We start from the raw sequence: 17,119 nt of genomic DNA, 5'->3' as shown, positions 1-17,119 counted from the left end.
AGAGAACTTGTGAAGCCGCTATAAGCAAATGCCCTTGCAAACATTAAACTCATTCTGCGGATTCTTTGCATAATTCTTTTTTATTTTTTATGTTGTGTCTTTCCTTATGAAATTAGTCAAATAATTTTCATTTCTTTCCATGCACACAATTATTTTTAGAAAATATGATACAATACATCTAGTGAAATTAATACTTAAAACAAGTGGGGGGGAAATCCACTTATATTCAAAACTGTAAACTTAGACTCAATATATTATACAACTTGCTTCTCGGGTGTTTAGTTTTAAACATCCAATAAAATGTTCTAGATGCACGTTCCTGGTTTTGTTTGTTTGTCTTTATTAATAATAATAATAATAATAATAATATAAAACTACTGTTATGGACTCACCTGAAAAGCACTGTTTATTTCATTTGTCAGTTTGTTCTATTGTATTTATTTGTGCTATTGCTCGTACTTTGATTTGTAATTTGTTCCTATTTTATTACTGTCAGTTTACTTGTCTTTAACAATATTTGAAATGTATATGAGTGATAGCTGTTTGGTGTTATAACCTTATTTATGATTATGTTACTGGCGTAACATTATGTTACCACGTGGCAGTCAAAAATTACACATTTTTTATTATTATTTAAATTAAATTAATGTACTATATTTTAGTTTGATAATGTTTTTTTTCATTTAACATTTTGTCTTTTTAGTGGATTTGGTTCTAAATTATATTTATGCAGTAGTTGTAATCCATGTATTCACTTTATGAGCATATACCTGAAAATTGAGCATAGACCTTAACATTTTTCCAACTTTAACTGTCATAAATCTTAAATGCTTTGAAACACAGACTTAAGTTTGGTCCTTTTTAAAGAAGACACACTAGGCCTATTTATTTTCATTGATTTACAACATTTTGTGTGTTGTTGGGCCAGTAAAAATTGTGGCAGGGCAAGTTTCTAATTTTGATTAGAAAAAATCATTAGCGTTGAGCCCTGTATTGTATTTTTTCTCTCAAAACCAAGACAAAAGTACTGATTAAGAATAGGATATACTCCTTTTCTGTATTTCAAAGGTCCCTTTATATGATAGTTTATAGCTCTAAGCAAATATACATACTAATGTTTCAAAGGAAGTTGTAAGCTGTATAGTAACTGGCAAAAGCTCATAGGGACTTTTCTTTTCGAAACCCCGCACAAGCCAAAACAGTGTAACTGAAAGTGTATCCGCAGTGAGTTTGACAGGGTTCAGCTGGCACACACACACAGGCATTTTCCTCTCTCTGATAAGAGCATTCATGCTTCCTTTTCCACAGACACCAGAGCTTTCATGTATCAAAACACAGCATGTGGAAAAACAAAAATGACCGGGCACAGTTTGGTTATATGAGATAAATAGAATGTTGTTGAGAATATGTCTATGAAAATACATCATAATGCGAAAAAAGAGAAAACCAGAGAAACGAGAAACTCTGAATATACTTCTATTTGACTATACTGTATATCTCACTCCAACTTCTACAACAGAACAACTACATCTGCCAAGCACATCGAACAACTGGATATCTGAAACGTATAATCAGGGGCTTCATTAATAATAAATATTCTGCTGCTCAGCCCAAGAGCAAAACAGCCACAAACACAAGCCTGCTCATCCACATCTGGCCTGAGATAAATGACACCTTAACCACAGAGAACGAAGAGAGCAAGGCACTCTGCCACACAGCGCTGTGTGTGTGTGTGTGTGTGTGTGTGTGTGTGTGTGTGTGTGTGTGAGAGAGACGATCTGACAGCGGTCCCGTGGGAACAAAAGCACTTTTAGCAGGGGTTTTTTTTTCACCGGAGACCCCCTGGCCCACCACAAAATCAATTTGGCTTCATCGGCCAAAGAGCACCGACACACACGCACGCATACATCTGCACACTGATCCACCATCTAACATACTATCTTCTCACACACTCTCCCCCTGTCTTTCTCACATACACAGTCTTTCACTTTCCTCTGTCTCTCGCTTTCTTCATGTTCTCTAGTTCGGCCCCCTCTCTCTCTCTCTTTCTCTCTCTTGTGGCTGAGGGTTGGGTATGAGGTTACAGTTGGGGGAGATATTTCCCATTTGGAATAAGTCGACATCTCTGTTTAATGAGATTAGGGTTGGATCTCCACACTGAGGTTGCGCTGGGCCGGGACAGGCCATGTGGGGGACACATGGCTCCGATCACCCCAGAACAGGTCACCTGACAGCAACGGTTACCATTCTCGCAGCTGCATAGGCGCCAATGCCATAGTAATAACAACAAAAAACATATTGCACTTGAAGAAATCTTTATGCTGTTATATCATATCTAAAAATCATTCAAACAAAAAGAATCAGAATTGTGGAAAATATTAAGACTTATTTTCAGAGAATATATCTTGAATTAAGTTTGAATTTACATTAAAAATGTAATCTTTTTATTTTATTTTTTATTACCAAACAGAGAAACAAAGAACAAAGAAAAATGTTTTTCAAGTAAATTTATCATATATGATAAATACATTATGATAATATACATATAAGACATAAAGACTGTACATACAGTACACATTATTTTTCCAATTACATTTTTCATGTTTGATCATTATTATTTAATATATAATTGATATCATCATTGATAATAATCAATAATAATCCAATTAATAAATATTGTTACCAAACATAAAAATCATTAGGGCCCAAGCCTTGAAAAGGCGAAGGCCCTATTGTTTTCCTTCGGATTATTATTTATTATTATTAGGGCCCAAGCCTTGAAAAGGCGAAGGCCCTATTGTTTTCCATGGGATTATTATTTATTCTTCTTCTTTATTATTATTATATTACTACCTTTTGGGCACTTTTGGGGGCCTTAACGTGCTCAAAAACTCTTGAAACTTTGCACAAATGTCAGAACCCGCGGCCATTAGGGCCCGACTGAAGCTGGGACCCGGGCGTGGCAGGGGGGCTCGCCAGCGCCCCCTGGAATGGGATTCAAAAACATGTCCATATCTCAAACACGCTTGCATGTAATAATATGAAACTCGGTACACGTATAGATCTCATCGGGCCGAACAACTTTCGTGCTCTAAGTTTTACGCCAGTCCAACAGGAAGTCGGCTATTATGGGCTGTATGGAAACGCATGTTCTGGCATTTGAAACACTTGTCCTAGAGAATTCATCGGATGACCACGAAACTCGGTGTGCATGAAGTCAAGACATGGAGGATGCTAAATTGCGAGGGGATTTTTGATATCTCGAACGGTTTGGCCGTGGCGAGGAAACGAATTTATGGCGAATATTGGAAACAGGAAGTGTGTTATAACATCCTCATACATTAATTGATCTTGATGAAACTTCAGCAGTGTGTTTGTTGTAAGAGGCCGATCACATGGATGTGACTATTGTGAGTCAAAGTTATAGCGCCACCAACTGGCAGCAGGAAGTGTGTCACTTTCAAAATGCTTTGAATTCACCCTCTTATTTTTACCCGATTTGCTTCAAACTTCATCTGTATAACGTAAACACACGACAGATGTAGACCTGTGAAAGGATTATTGTCATCTTTAATACTGTCGCCATGGCAACGCTTTAAACTTTTATATTCTTTTTGGATGCATTTGAGGCTCTTAACATGCTTCAAATTGCATGAAACTCAACATGCATTTGACATTTATTGTGTAATAGACATGTGCGAAGTTTCAGAAACGGGCGTGGTAAGGGGCTCAGTAGCGCCACCTTTAGTCAAAAATGGGGTATTAGTTTTACCTACAGTAACCAAACTCGGTACGTATATTCTTCTCTTCGATCCGGACAACTTTCTAATTTACAGTCATTAGCTCCGACCAACAAGAAGTCAGATATTTTGGTTTGAATGTGAGTTTTGGTATATTTTAGACTCCGAGTTTTTAGCGGTGGTTTATTTTATTCACACCAAACTTTTTCAACATGATGAAAATACATTAAAGATGCTAAATTGTGAACGGATATTAAATATCTCAAACGGTTTTGCTATGGCGAGGGATTAAAGTAATGTCCAAAAAAGGAAACACTAAAAGCCTCATATCTTCTAAAAAAATTATTATACACCATTTATTTCTATATAAAAGTATACAAATATCAGAACTAAACCCATTTTGTTCTTTTATTTCAATTTAAGAATTATGTATAAGTTAAAAAACAGCCAGAATGCACTTTTTAAGTAAAAAAATAAGTCATACATAGGGCAATACTGCCCTCTTGTGGTCAAAATCGGGTAGGCCCATTGTATATTGTATCTATATAAATAGTGACTGTTAGAATATTTTCCTACCGGTTAATCGATGTGCAATTAAAGCGGGGGCTTTGAAATCGCTAACTTAAAAGCCAAAGTAGTACTGGACGTCCAGTAGGAATGAACTAAAAACATTCACTCTGTTCTGCTCGTTCCTCGCCGTGAACGCGTTATTGCCCGTGCAGCCATGAGCATTTAGTTTAATTTTAAACATAGCGCCATTTCGGGGATGGGATTGCTTGAATTGCGTGTTCAATAGCCTATTATTCTTAATCTTTTCAGTCAGCTTTTCACCCATGATTAATGAAATTGGACTCCTTGTGCTGATGTTTGCTGCGACTCATTCAGCTCACGATTTATTAAGCGGACACATTCAGGTTTTAATAGGCTAGTGCCCACTATATTTGAATATCTGTATATTGTAATATCTACACCTAGTCACACCCTACTCTTATTAAATGTATGCTTCATAGTTCATTTTTAATTTCTAAATTTGATCAATAAATTAAATTATTTAGAATAATAAGACACTATAGGACTGTTAGCCTACCCTGTGGCTGATCAAATTAAATATTTTACACTGAAAAATAACAATGCATTAAATAATGTTTTAAGATTGTTTTAAATATAAGTTAATTAACGATCGTTGCAAAGAATGAAAGGCTACTTTTAAACATAACACTAAACCTCCTATAGGTGTCGCCAGGCGACCGTCTTAATGAGCGAGTCATTGATTCATTCGTTCAAACGAGTCGTTCGAACGACTGAGTCATTCATGAATGACACAGATCTTTATGGATTGATCATTGAATCTTTGAGTCAAGCGATTCTTTCAGAATGCGGAATCATTCACTAATGAAAAAACACGACCGTCTTAATGAGCGAGTCATTGATTCATTCGTTCGAACGACTGAATCATTCATGAATGACACAGATCTTTATGGATTGATCATTGAATCTTTGAGTCAAGCGATTCTTTCAAAATGCGGAATCATTCACTAATGAAAAAACACTGTGAGATGCGCGATGGTTCTGCTGTGACCTTTGTTTAACTATTTTCGCTGCTGAAACAGAACAAAAATAGTCAACATTGTTGTGTGTGTGTGTGTGATTTTGGTTGGGTGACATTTGTATGTTACAGTTTGACAAGAGTTTATAGAGTTAGGGTTAGCACAATGTTGTGTTTTATTGCAAGTGCACACAAATATAAGGAAACACTTTGCAGTTTGAATGATGTCCTGTATGAACAAAATGACGGAGTATGTTTTTCGATCGATCCTCGTATACACACACACACACACACACACACACACACACTGCAATCTTGACATCGCAGCCACACACACAGACAGCCCCTCCTGTGTTTGTCTGTGTGGGGAGGGGGGCAGAAAGACTATTAAAAATAGGTATATTGTGCCATCTAGTGTTTTATACTATGTATAAATGTGTTTTTTCTTTTAAACAAGTGTTTTAAAGTACACTAATTTCAATTAATTCAATGCTGCATTTTTATGTATATTTAAACATTATCAAAGACTACTTTCTGTCAAAGTTAGGATGTTATTTTTTTAGTAAAATATTTTCAATAGTTATCTGTCTCTGTCGGTCATTCCCCTCCCCTATTCCTGTTTTTCATTGCACGCTTTTAAATGTAAAAAAATCTTTCTGTTTTGATATATTTAAACTTTTTTAAAAATCTAGCAAAAAATGCGCCTTTTTGCACAACCCATTTTTATTTTTTTTATTTTTTCACTGTTCTAATCAGGTCAGGCAAGTCAAATGATCTGTCTTGTCCCTTAAAAAAATTAATATATACCACACTTCATATGAATTTTTGGTCTTGTGTACTTACAATGGCTGCTGATTTCATGTGTCCGTTAAGTCCATGAAACTGTAGGGTGTCTAATTTTTCATTTTAGTTTTCAGAACGGTGCTCACGCCCTCGATGCGCACTTTTGCAGAACCCACACTGATGCAAGCTCTAAAGCGGAGATACGTTATTGCCCGTTGTGCACAAGAACCCTAAAGGCACCGGGGTGGCGGTTTTTTATATATATATATATATATATATATATATATATATATAAATAAATATAGCTGCAAGCAGCGATGGAGGGCCCAAGCCGGTGGCACCTCCACCCTGGTGCCTTTAGTGCAACTAAAGGCACCGGGGTGGCGGTGCCACCGGCTTGGGCCCGTAATCGCTGCTTGCAGCTATATTTTATTCTTCTTCTTTATTAGGGCCCAAGCCTTGAAAAGGCGAAGGCCCTATTGTTTTCCAAAGGATTATTATTTATTATTATTATTGTTCTTCAAGGGTTTGGGGGCTTTTGGGGCCCTTAACATACTCAAAAACTCTTGAAACTTTGCACACGGGTCAGAACCTGCGGCCATTAGAGCCGGACTGAAGCTGGTACCCGGGCGTGGCAGGGGGGCTCGACAGCGCCCCCTGGAACGGGGTCTGAAAACTTGGTCCATAAATCAAACATGCTTGCATGAAATAATATGAAACTTGGTACACTTATAGATCTCATCGGTTCATATATCCTTCGTGCTCTGACTTTTTACCCCAGCCCAACAGGAAGTCGGCTATTTGGCGTAGTTTAAAAAACACATGCAATGGAATTTAAAATACTCCTCCTAGACGATTCAACCAATCACCACGAAACTCGGTGTGCATGAAGTCAAGACATGGAGGATGAAAACTTGCGAGGGGATTTTTGATATCTCGAACGGTTTGGCCGTGGCGAGGAAACGAATTTATGGCGAATATTGGAAACAGGAAGTGTGTTATAACATCCTCATACATTAACTGATCTTGATGAAACTTCAGCAGTGTGTTCGTTGTAAGAAGCCGATCACATGGATGTGACTATTGTGAGTCAAAGTTATAGCGCCACCAACTGGCAGCAGGAAGTGTGTCACTTTCAAAATGGTTTGAATTCACCCTCTTATTTTTACCCGATTTGCTTCAAACTTCATCTGTATAATGTAAACACATGACAGATGTAGACCTGTGAAAGGATTATTGATATCTTTAATACTGTCGCCATGGCAACGCTTTAAACTTTTATATTCTTTTTGGATGCATTTGAGGCTCTTAACATGCTTCAAATTGCATGAAACTCAACATGCATATCACATTTATTACCTAGTACACTTGTGCGAAGTTTCAGAAACGGGTGTGGTAAGGGGCTCAGTAGCGCCACCTTTAGTCAAAAATGGGGTATTAGTTTTACCTACAGTAACCAAACTCGGTACGTATATTCTTCTCTTCAATCCGGACAACTTTCTAATTTACACTCATTAGCTCCGACCAACAGGAAGTCAGATATTTTTGTTTGAATGTGGACTTGTGTAGGATTTTCTCCCCCCCTCCCTCTGTTAGTGTGTTTGGGGTGTGAGGGATTTGTTAAAATGATAGAGCCAATAAGTGGTATTATACTGCCCCCTGCTGTCTCTTCATCATACTACTCCCTAATATTGTTATATAATTCATATTTAGACTTTATAAAATCAGTATTTTAACATTTACAATGACATTTGATCAAAATTCATCTATTGTTGTATTACTATTGACAATTGTGTCACACTGAGAAATGGGAAGCCTGAAAGCGAAAGTATAACGGTGGCCACGCCCCCCCAAGTACAAATTCACTCATAACTCGAAAACGGAAAGTCGTTGCGCGCTCAAATTTTGATGGTAAGGTCCTCTCCAGGCTCTTGATCGAAATATATTGCCGCGGAGCTCGGGAACGCCCCCCCGGCGATCGCAAAATCACGAGACCTCCGACCTTTGATCGGCTGTAACTCCCGAACCAGACCACCCCGATCCTTGTGGAATAGCTTGTTGGAAAGGGCCTGTCCTCACCTAGCTTCGATTCGATTTTGGTGCGATTTGGCCTGGGAATTCCCGAGATATAAGCCAAAAAATGTTTGCATTTGAACGGGAATAACTCCCGGCCCCAATCGCCCACCAACACTGGGATGGTCTCATTACACAGGGCACCTCGAGCACTATCTAAGCTCCGAGTTTCAGATTTTTTCGCTCTCTCGTTCCCAAAATATATGTGAGAAACCAAATTTCCATTCATTCATTCACTTCAACTGTAAGATGGAGGCTGTAATAACACTGTCGTCAACTAAAGAGAGCAGCAGGATTATATTTGTAATCTTTTTATCAGCTTTCAGCATTGGCTAACAAACAAATGCTTAAAGCTATATATTTGTTATTATGATGGACGTGTAATGTGTGTAAGCATGCATAATGGAGTTAACATGCAAAAACTGGTTTGCTTTGGTGCAAAATACTGGTAAACATCAAGACTTGTAAAATGAAAGTGAGCCAATAAGTGGTCTTCTACTGCCCTCTGCTGGACATTCTACTTATTAATAGTCTTTTCACATGTGCTTTTGCATTCATTTAGACACTAAAAAAAATCCCTTATATAACAATTACTATTATAACACAATCATATTTTGTCAGTTTATCACTTCATTTGTTCTGATGCTTCACATAATTACTAGCAACGTGGTAAATCATGGTTATTAAAGCTAGAAACATGGAAAATCATAGTAAATAAGGTAAATCATGCTAGAATCCTGGTAAATCATTCTAGAATGTGGTATATCATGGTAAATCACCCTATAACATGGTAAATCAAGGTAAATCATGCTAGAATAGGATGCTAAATTGCGGGCGGATTTTTGATATCTCGAACGTTTTGGCCGTGGCGAGGAAACAAATTTATGAAATGATGAATTTACACCGGTACTTAAGAAAAGCTGGTACCGTTACCATTTAATTTTTTTAGTACCGAAATGGTACCGAAGTACCGGGTCTTTTGACAACACTAATATATATATATATATATAAAAAAATTTCTTATATGTGCCCTCGATGCGCACTTTTGCAAAACCCACACTGATGCAAGCTCTAAAGCAGACTTCTTCTCGACAGTCAAAGCAGAGTTACGTTATTGCCCGTTGTGCACAGGAAATCTAAGGCACCGGGGTGGCGGTTTTATATATATATATATATATATATATATATATATATATATATATATATATATAAATATAAATAAATATAGCCGCAAGCAGCGATGGAGGGCCCAAGCTGGTGGCACCGCCACCCCGGTGCCTTTAGTGCAACTAAAGGCACCGGGGTGGCGGTGCCACAGGCTTGGGCCCGTAATCGCTGCTTGCGGCTATATTTATTTATATTTATATATATATATATATATATATATATATATATATATATATATATATTTATTATTATTCTTCTTCTTTATTATTATTATTTTACTACCTTTTGGGCACTTTTGGGGGCCTTAACGTGCTCAAAAACTCTTGAAACTTTGCACAAATGTCAGAACCTGCGGCCATTAGGGCCCGACTGAAGCTGGGACCCGGGCGTGGCAGGGGGGCTCGGCAGCGCCCCCTGGAATGGGATTCAAAAACATGTCCATATATCAAACACGCTTGCATGTAATAATATGAAACTCGGTACACATGTAGATCTCATCGGGCCGAACAACTTTCGTGCTCTAAGTTTTACGCCAGTCCAACAGGAAGTCGGCTATTATGGGCTGTATGGAAACGCATGTTCTGGCATTTGAAACACTTCTCCCAGAGAATTCATCCGATGACCACGAAACTCGGTGTGCATGAAGTCAAGACATGGAGGATGCTAAATTGCGGACGGATTTTTGATATCTCGAACGGTTTGGCCGTGGCGAGGACACGAATTTATGATTAAAAAAGGATGCATAAAGTGTGTTATAACTTAGTTATAGTTTTACCTACAGTTACAAAACTCAGCGTGTATATTGATATTATCAAGCCGAACAACTTTCTAATTTACAGTCATTAGCTCCGACCAACAGAAAGTCAGATATTGTGGTTTGAATGTGAATTGTGTCTCTCTCTGTCTCTGCTATTCTGTGTGTGTGTGTCTGTCTGTGTGGGGTGGGGAGGGGGGCTAGTTTAGTTTAACCCTTTCTCTGCTGTGTGCAAAATCTCGGGCACTTTTGGGGCCCTTAACGTGCTCGAAAACTCTTGAAATATTGCACACAGGTTAGAACCCGCGGCCGGGCTGAAGCTGGTACCCGGGCGTGGCAGGGGGGCTCGACAGCGCCCCCTGGAATGGGATTCAAACACTTGTCCGTATATCAAACACGCTTGCATGTAATAATATGAAACTCGGTACACATTTAGATCTCATCGGGCCGAACAACTTTCGTGCTCTAAGTTTTACGCCAGTCCAACAGGAAGTCGGCTATTGTGGGTGGTATGAAAATGCATGCCCCTGGAATTTGAAACACTCTTTCTAGAAAATTCATCCAATCGCAACCAAACTCGGTCAGCATGACGTCAAGACATTGAGGATACTAAATTGCTGACGGATTTTTGATATCTCGAACAGTTTGGCTGTGGCGAGAAAACGAAATTATGGCGAGAAAAAAGAAACACGATGTGTTATAACATCTTCATACAATAATTGATCTTGATGAAACTTCAGTAGCGTGTTTGTTGTAAGAGAGCGATCACATGGATGTAACTAATGTGAGTCAAAGTTATAGCGCCACCAACTGGCAGCAGGAAGTGTGTTACTTTTGACAACAGTGGGGGGGTTAGTTTTACCTACAGTCACAAAACTTGGTATGTATATTGTGCACATCGAGCCGGACAACTTTCTGATTTACAGTCATTAGCTCCGACCAACAGGAAGTCAGATATTTTGGTTTGAATGTGGTTTTGTCTCTCTCTGACAGAGTTCCCCCAGCCATTCTCTCTGTGTGTGTGTGTGTGTGTGTGTGTGTGTGTGTGTGTGTGTGTGTGTGTGTGTGTGTGTGTGTGTGTGTGTGTGTGTGTGTGTGTGTGTGTGTGTGTGTGTGTGTGTGTGTGTCTGTGTGTGTGTGGGGAGGGGAACAGAAAGACTATGAACAATTGTGCCATCTAGTGTTTTATACTATGTATAAATGTGTTTTTTATTTTAAACAAGTGTTTTAAAGTACACTAATTTCAATTAATGATATGCTGCATTTTTATGTATATTTAAACATTATCAAAGTTAGGATGTCATTTTTTTAGTTTCAAAAGTTATCTGTCTTTGTCTCCCTTTGGCCGTCATTACCCTCCCCTCACTCCCACAGTCTCACTTATTTCTTTCTGTATCAAATAATATTACCATAAACAAAAAGTTTGAGTTTCTTTTTCAATCAATGTATTATGTGTAACTTAAAAATAAGCAGATTAAACAGATATGTTTGAGGGCAAGACATGAAAACGATGAAATATAATATAGTATTAGTAAAAGAGTGCAGTATAGGGTTGGATGAATCAGATAAATAACATATTTTGTTAAAAAAACATTTGGTTAAATAAAATCGAGTGATACATAGGGCTATATTGCCCTCTCGACAGTCAAAGCGGGGTTACGTTATTGCCCGTCGTGCACAGGAACCCGAAAGGCAACGTGGTGGCGGCTTTATATATATATATATATATATATATATATATATATATATATATATATATATATATATATATAAATAAATATAGCTGCAAGCAGCGATGGAGGGCCCAAGCCGGTGGCACCGCCACCCTGGTGCCTTTAGTTACACTAAAGGCACCGGGGTGGCGGTGCCACCGGCTTGGGCCCGTAATCGCTGCTTGCAGCTATATTTATTTATATATATATATATATATATATATATATATATATTTTATTCTTCTTCTTCTTTATTATTATTATATTACTACCTTTTGGTCACTTTTGGGGGCCTTAACATGCTCAAAAACTCTTGAAACTTTGCACAAATGTCAGAACCTGCGGCCATCAGGGCCCGACTGAAGCTGGGACCCGGGCGTGGCAGGGGGGCTCGCCAGCGCCCCCTGGAATGGGATTCAAAAACATGTCCATATATCAAACACGCTTGCATGTAATAATATGAAACTCGGTACACATATAGATCTCATCGGGGCGAACAACTTTCGTGCTCTAAGTTTTACGCCAGTCCAACAGGAAGTCGGTTATTATGGGTTGTATGGAAACGCATGTTCTGGCATTTGAAACACTTCTCCTAGAGAATTCATCGGATGACCACGAAACTCGGTGTGCATGAAGCCAAGACATGGAGGATGATAAATTGCGAGGGGATTTTTGATATCTCGAACGGTTTGGCCGTGGCGAGGAAACAAATTTATGGCGAATATTGGAAACAGGAAGTGTGTTATAACGTCTTCATACATTAATTGATCTTGATGAAACTTCAGCAGTGGGTTCGCTGTAAGAGGCCGATCACATGGATGTGACTATTGTGAGTCAAAGTTATAGCGCCACCAACTGGCAGCAGGAAGTGTGTCACTTTCAAGATACTTTTGACCCAAGAGGGGGGGTTAGTTTTACCTACAGTCACAAAAATCTATATATGTATTCTTCTCCTTGAGCCGGACAACTTTCTAATTTACAGTCATTAGCTCAGACCAACAGAATAGGGCTATTTAATAAAAATCAAGTCATACATAGGGCTATACTGCCCTCTAGTGATGTATGACAGTCAATGCCAGCATGTAAGGTCTAAATGAGATCAAAATAGTTCAGACATAAATATATATTTATTAGGGTGACTGTGTGAGGATATTTTCCCACCGGTTAATCGACGTGTGACACCGGCGGGAGCTTTTAAATCGCTAACTTAAAAGCGAAAGTAAGTACTGGACGTCCAGTAGGAATGAACTAAAACACATTCACTCTGTTCTGCTCGTTCCTCGCCGTGAACGCGTTATTGCTTGAATTGCGAGTTCAATAGCCTATTATTCTTAATGGAAAACAATAAAACAGTACAATGACAGATTCGCTTAAATAGTCGTTTTTACACAAAATATTCCGTCATCATCTTTTCAGTCAGCTCTTCACCCATGATGATTAATGAAATTGGACTGATCTTTGCTGCGACTCTCGTTCAACTCACGATTTATTAAGCGGACACGTTCAGGTTTTAATAGGTTAGTGCCCGTTCTCTAACTAAACTAAATTATTTTAACACACAAACACACACACACACACACACATACACACACACACACACGTGCATTGCAATCTCAAATCGACGGTGGAGCGCGATGATATATTTAAATCTGTATATTGTAGCCTAATATCTGTACCTAGTCACACCCCTACTCTTATTAAATGTATGCTTCATATTTCATTTTTAATTTCTAAATTTGATCAATAAATTAATTTTTTTAGAATAATAAGACACTATAGGGACACCCTGTGGCTGATCAAATTAAATATTTTAAACTGAAAAATAACAATGCATTAAATAATGTTGTGAGATTGTTTTAAATATAAGTTAATTAACGATCGTTGGAAAGAATGATAGGCTATACTTTTGAACATAACACTAAACCTCCTTTAAGTGTCGCAAGGCGACCGTCTTAATGAGCGAGTCATTGATTCATTCGTTCAAACGAGTCGTTTGAACGACTGAGTCATTAATGAATGAGACAGTTGTCTATTGATTGATAATTGAATCTTTGAGTCAAGCGATTCTTTCAAAAAGCGGAATCATTCACTAATGAAAAAACACTGTGAGATGCGCGATGGTTCTGCTGTGATCTTTGTTGAACTATTTTCGCTGCTGAAACAGAACAAAAACAGGAACATTGCATCTAAAGTGTAAGTGACTCATTTTATGCATTTATTGAACTGTTGTATGAAATCAATGTCAATTTTTCAATTGTGATGGTGGTATTCATGAAAAGAGGACTCGTCGTGTGAGGTTGCTTAACTGTATCATGTTAGAAAATATGAAAACGCCCCATTTTTTAATTGTTCACTGTGATTATTTTGTGAGTGCTTCGCAACATTGTTACCGTGACTAATGTATTTATAATGCACTATCGATAGCAGCTTACAATAAATGTTATAATCAGGATTTTGTTTCTTTTTTCCCCATGTTCTAATCAGGTTGGGCAAGTAAAATTATCTTTGTCTCAACCATGCGCTTTTTAGTTTCATGATTTGGCTCTATAGTTCGGGGTGGATTGCTTGAATTGTGAGTTCAATAGCCTATTGTTCTTACAGTAAATGAAATCGGACTCCTGCTGCTGATCTTTGCTGCTTAAAATAAACAGATTACTGCTCTGTTTGAGGACAAGAAATTAAAACCAATGCAATATGATGAATGTCCAAAAGATGGCACCGACAGACTGTTTTTAAATGAGGTTGGATACATTTTTTTTGCTTTTAAACTGTGTGTGTGTGTGTGTGTGTGTGTGTGTGTGTGTGTGTGTGTGTGTGTGTGTGTGTGTGTGTGTGTGTGTGTGTGTGTGTGAGAGAGAGAGAGAGATTTTGGTTGGGTGACAGTTTTAGGTTACAGTTTGACAAGAGTTTATAGTTTAACAAAAGCCCAATGTGTTTTATTGCGAGTGTACACAAATATAAGGAAACACTTGCAGTTTGAATGATGTCTTGTATGAACAAAACAACACACACACACACACACACACACACACACACACACACACACACACACACACGTGCATTGCAATCTTGACATCGCAGTATGTTCATTATAGCCTTAATATAATAGTCAACCTAACATATAAAAATTACACTGCTCTGTTTAAATAGTCAGTTGTACAGTTCCTACCGTTCACAGTAAGCACCGCTCCACTGTGATGTTTCCAAGCACATTTTTGCGTATTTGAAGAGGATCATTTTTCAATATTGGAACGTGAGTGAAATACAAAGCCTATATTAAAGAATAATTTAGCACCCTAACATTTTAATAATATATATATATATATATAATAATATACATGTTAAAAATAGGGGGGGGGGGGATATACACACATACCGGTATATATTTATATGTATATATAAAAAAAAATTTCTTATATGTGCCCTCGATGCGCACTTTTGCAGAACCCACACTGATGCAAGCTCTAAAGCAGACTTCTTCTCGACAGTCAAAGCGGAGTTACGTTATTGCCCGTCGTGCACAGGAACCCTAAAGGCACCGGGGTGGCGTTTTTTATATATATATATTTTGTTTTTGTTTTTATGTTTAATATTTTTAATCAAAAAGTATGTTTTATTAATAATAATTAATAATAATAATTGATATAATTAATAATAATTAAATGAATAAATATTGTTATATAATGTTATAGCCTCAATATAAAACTGATCATATTTTTGACTGATGGAACACTAGATTCCATTTTTATATTTATATATATTTACATTCTTACAGATAATTTCATTATCCAGCATTCAAAGGCAGAGTGACCCATGTTTAATTCTTCCTATACGATTGTTTTAGTGGCTCTTGAAAGCTTAAAACAAATGGTTTCATGTGTCGGAGCAAAAGAGAGAGAGAGAAAAAAAGGAATTTATAATTCAATTACAATCAGGGCCGAGAGAGAGGCATGGAGGGGGGATGTGCCTGGAGTCCAGCCAGGGGACAGATACGACTGCACATTAAAGTAATATTATGCTCCCCCTGCCCGTTCCCATGGCAACAAACGAAAGGATTAAAAAAATGCACACGGCGATCAATCTCCAGCGGGACAGAGGGAAGGAGAGAGAGTTAAGTGCTCTTCGAACGCTCTTTCCACCATCAGAATCATCACTCATGCTTTGACATAGAGACACTCTCCCTCCTTTTCTGTCTTTTATCTCGTATTGTTTTTCTCTATTCATCTCAGCCGCCTCCTTTCTCGAAATGTCTGCGCTCCCCTTTTTCTCAGAGCAAAATAATTAACTCCCTCCTGAGTCCAATTCCAAATCCACAAATACCGGATTATTACATGCATAATTAGTGGATTTTAATCTAATTACCAAATCTGTTTTGCTGATCCTCTTGCCACCGCTATGAAGCTCAAATAAAACGTGTGAGCAGCCACATACTTAAACGGGATCTACGGTAACTGTACAAATCCAGGCAGACGGATGTAACCGTCATGGAATAGTCCTCAGTCATCATTTACTCATTCTTAAGCAGTTCCAAACCTGCATGATTTTCTTACATGGGACAAAAAAGTAACATTTGATTTGAATGTACATAAACACAAATTAGCTGTTTGGATTATTTTCACCAAATAACAATTACAACTTTAGTCTATTCAAAACATTAATAAAAGTTTCAGACGACTTGGAATATATTGCATAAATCGCATAAACTACATTTCCCTCAGCTTGCGTGAAAGGGACTTTTAACAGACTTTCTCTGTTTTTAAGGCCCTGTTTACACCTGGTATTAAGATGTGTTTTGTTTGATTGGATCACAAGTGGATGATGCTAAATACAGGTTCTGTCAGGACCACTATCGTCAAAGACGATTGACAATTAGCATACAGTTTGGATTGCGGTATGGTTCTGTTCTGGGCGAGAACTCCCTGCGCATCCATGCAGCCTAGCATGGATAAGAGCAGGGAGAGCAGCAATAACCCCCCTTAGGGTAAACAGAACAGAACCAACATGAATGTATGCAAATATAATTAATGTCACTATTTGAATGTACTACATAATCCGAGAAATTAGTCTGATTCAAGAGGAATCTCCTGACTGGATGAGAGGTGGAGCTGGGGATGGAGGAGGGTAATTAGCTCCTGAGAAACGCGATAGCTGTTAATAATATTGAAGGAGCTTATATATGAATACAGTGATAGGGGGCGTATACATAGGTAGACGTGGATCATCTGAGAATCATCTGATGCAAGCTTGACAAACATGACCTGCCAGAACTAACGCTACACTTGATTGTAAACAGGGTCTAAAACGTTTTGAAATTGTCCACTTTCGACAACTACCAGAGGTAGTG

The 17,119-nt window shown here is 38.0% G+C and overlaps 1 protein-coding gene across 4 annotated transcripts in view; it reads right to left on the bottom strand.

Annotated features, from left to right (window-relative positions):
* creb5b (cAMP responsive element binding protein 5b) overlaps window positions 1-17,119 on the bottom strand; it is an 88,323-nt gene that overhangs the window by 23,920 nt on the left and 47,284 nt on the right. The gene's annotated exons all lie outside the window — the stretch shown is intronic.

The sequence above is a fragment of the Phoxinus phoxinus genome (assembly GCF_949152265.1).
Source record: "Phoxinus phoxinus genome assembly, chromosome: 10".
In the NCBI taxonomy this organism is placed as follows: domain Eukaryota; kingdom Metazoa; phylum Chordata; class Actinopteri; order Cypriniformes; family Leuciscidae; genus Phoxinus; species Phoxinus phoxinus.
The sequence above is the reverse complement of the archived record's forward strand: the minus strand, read 5'-3'. Positions and strand labels throughout refer to the sequence as shown.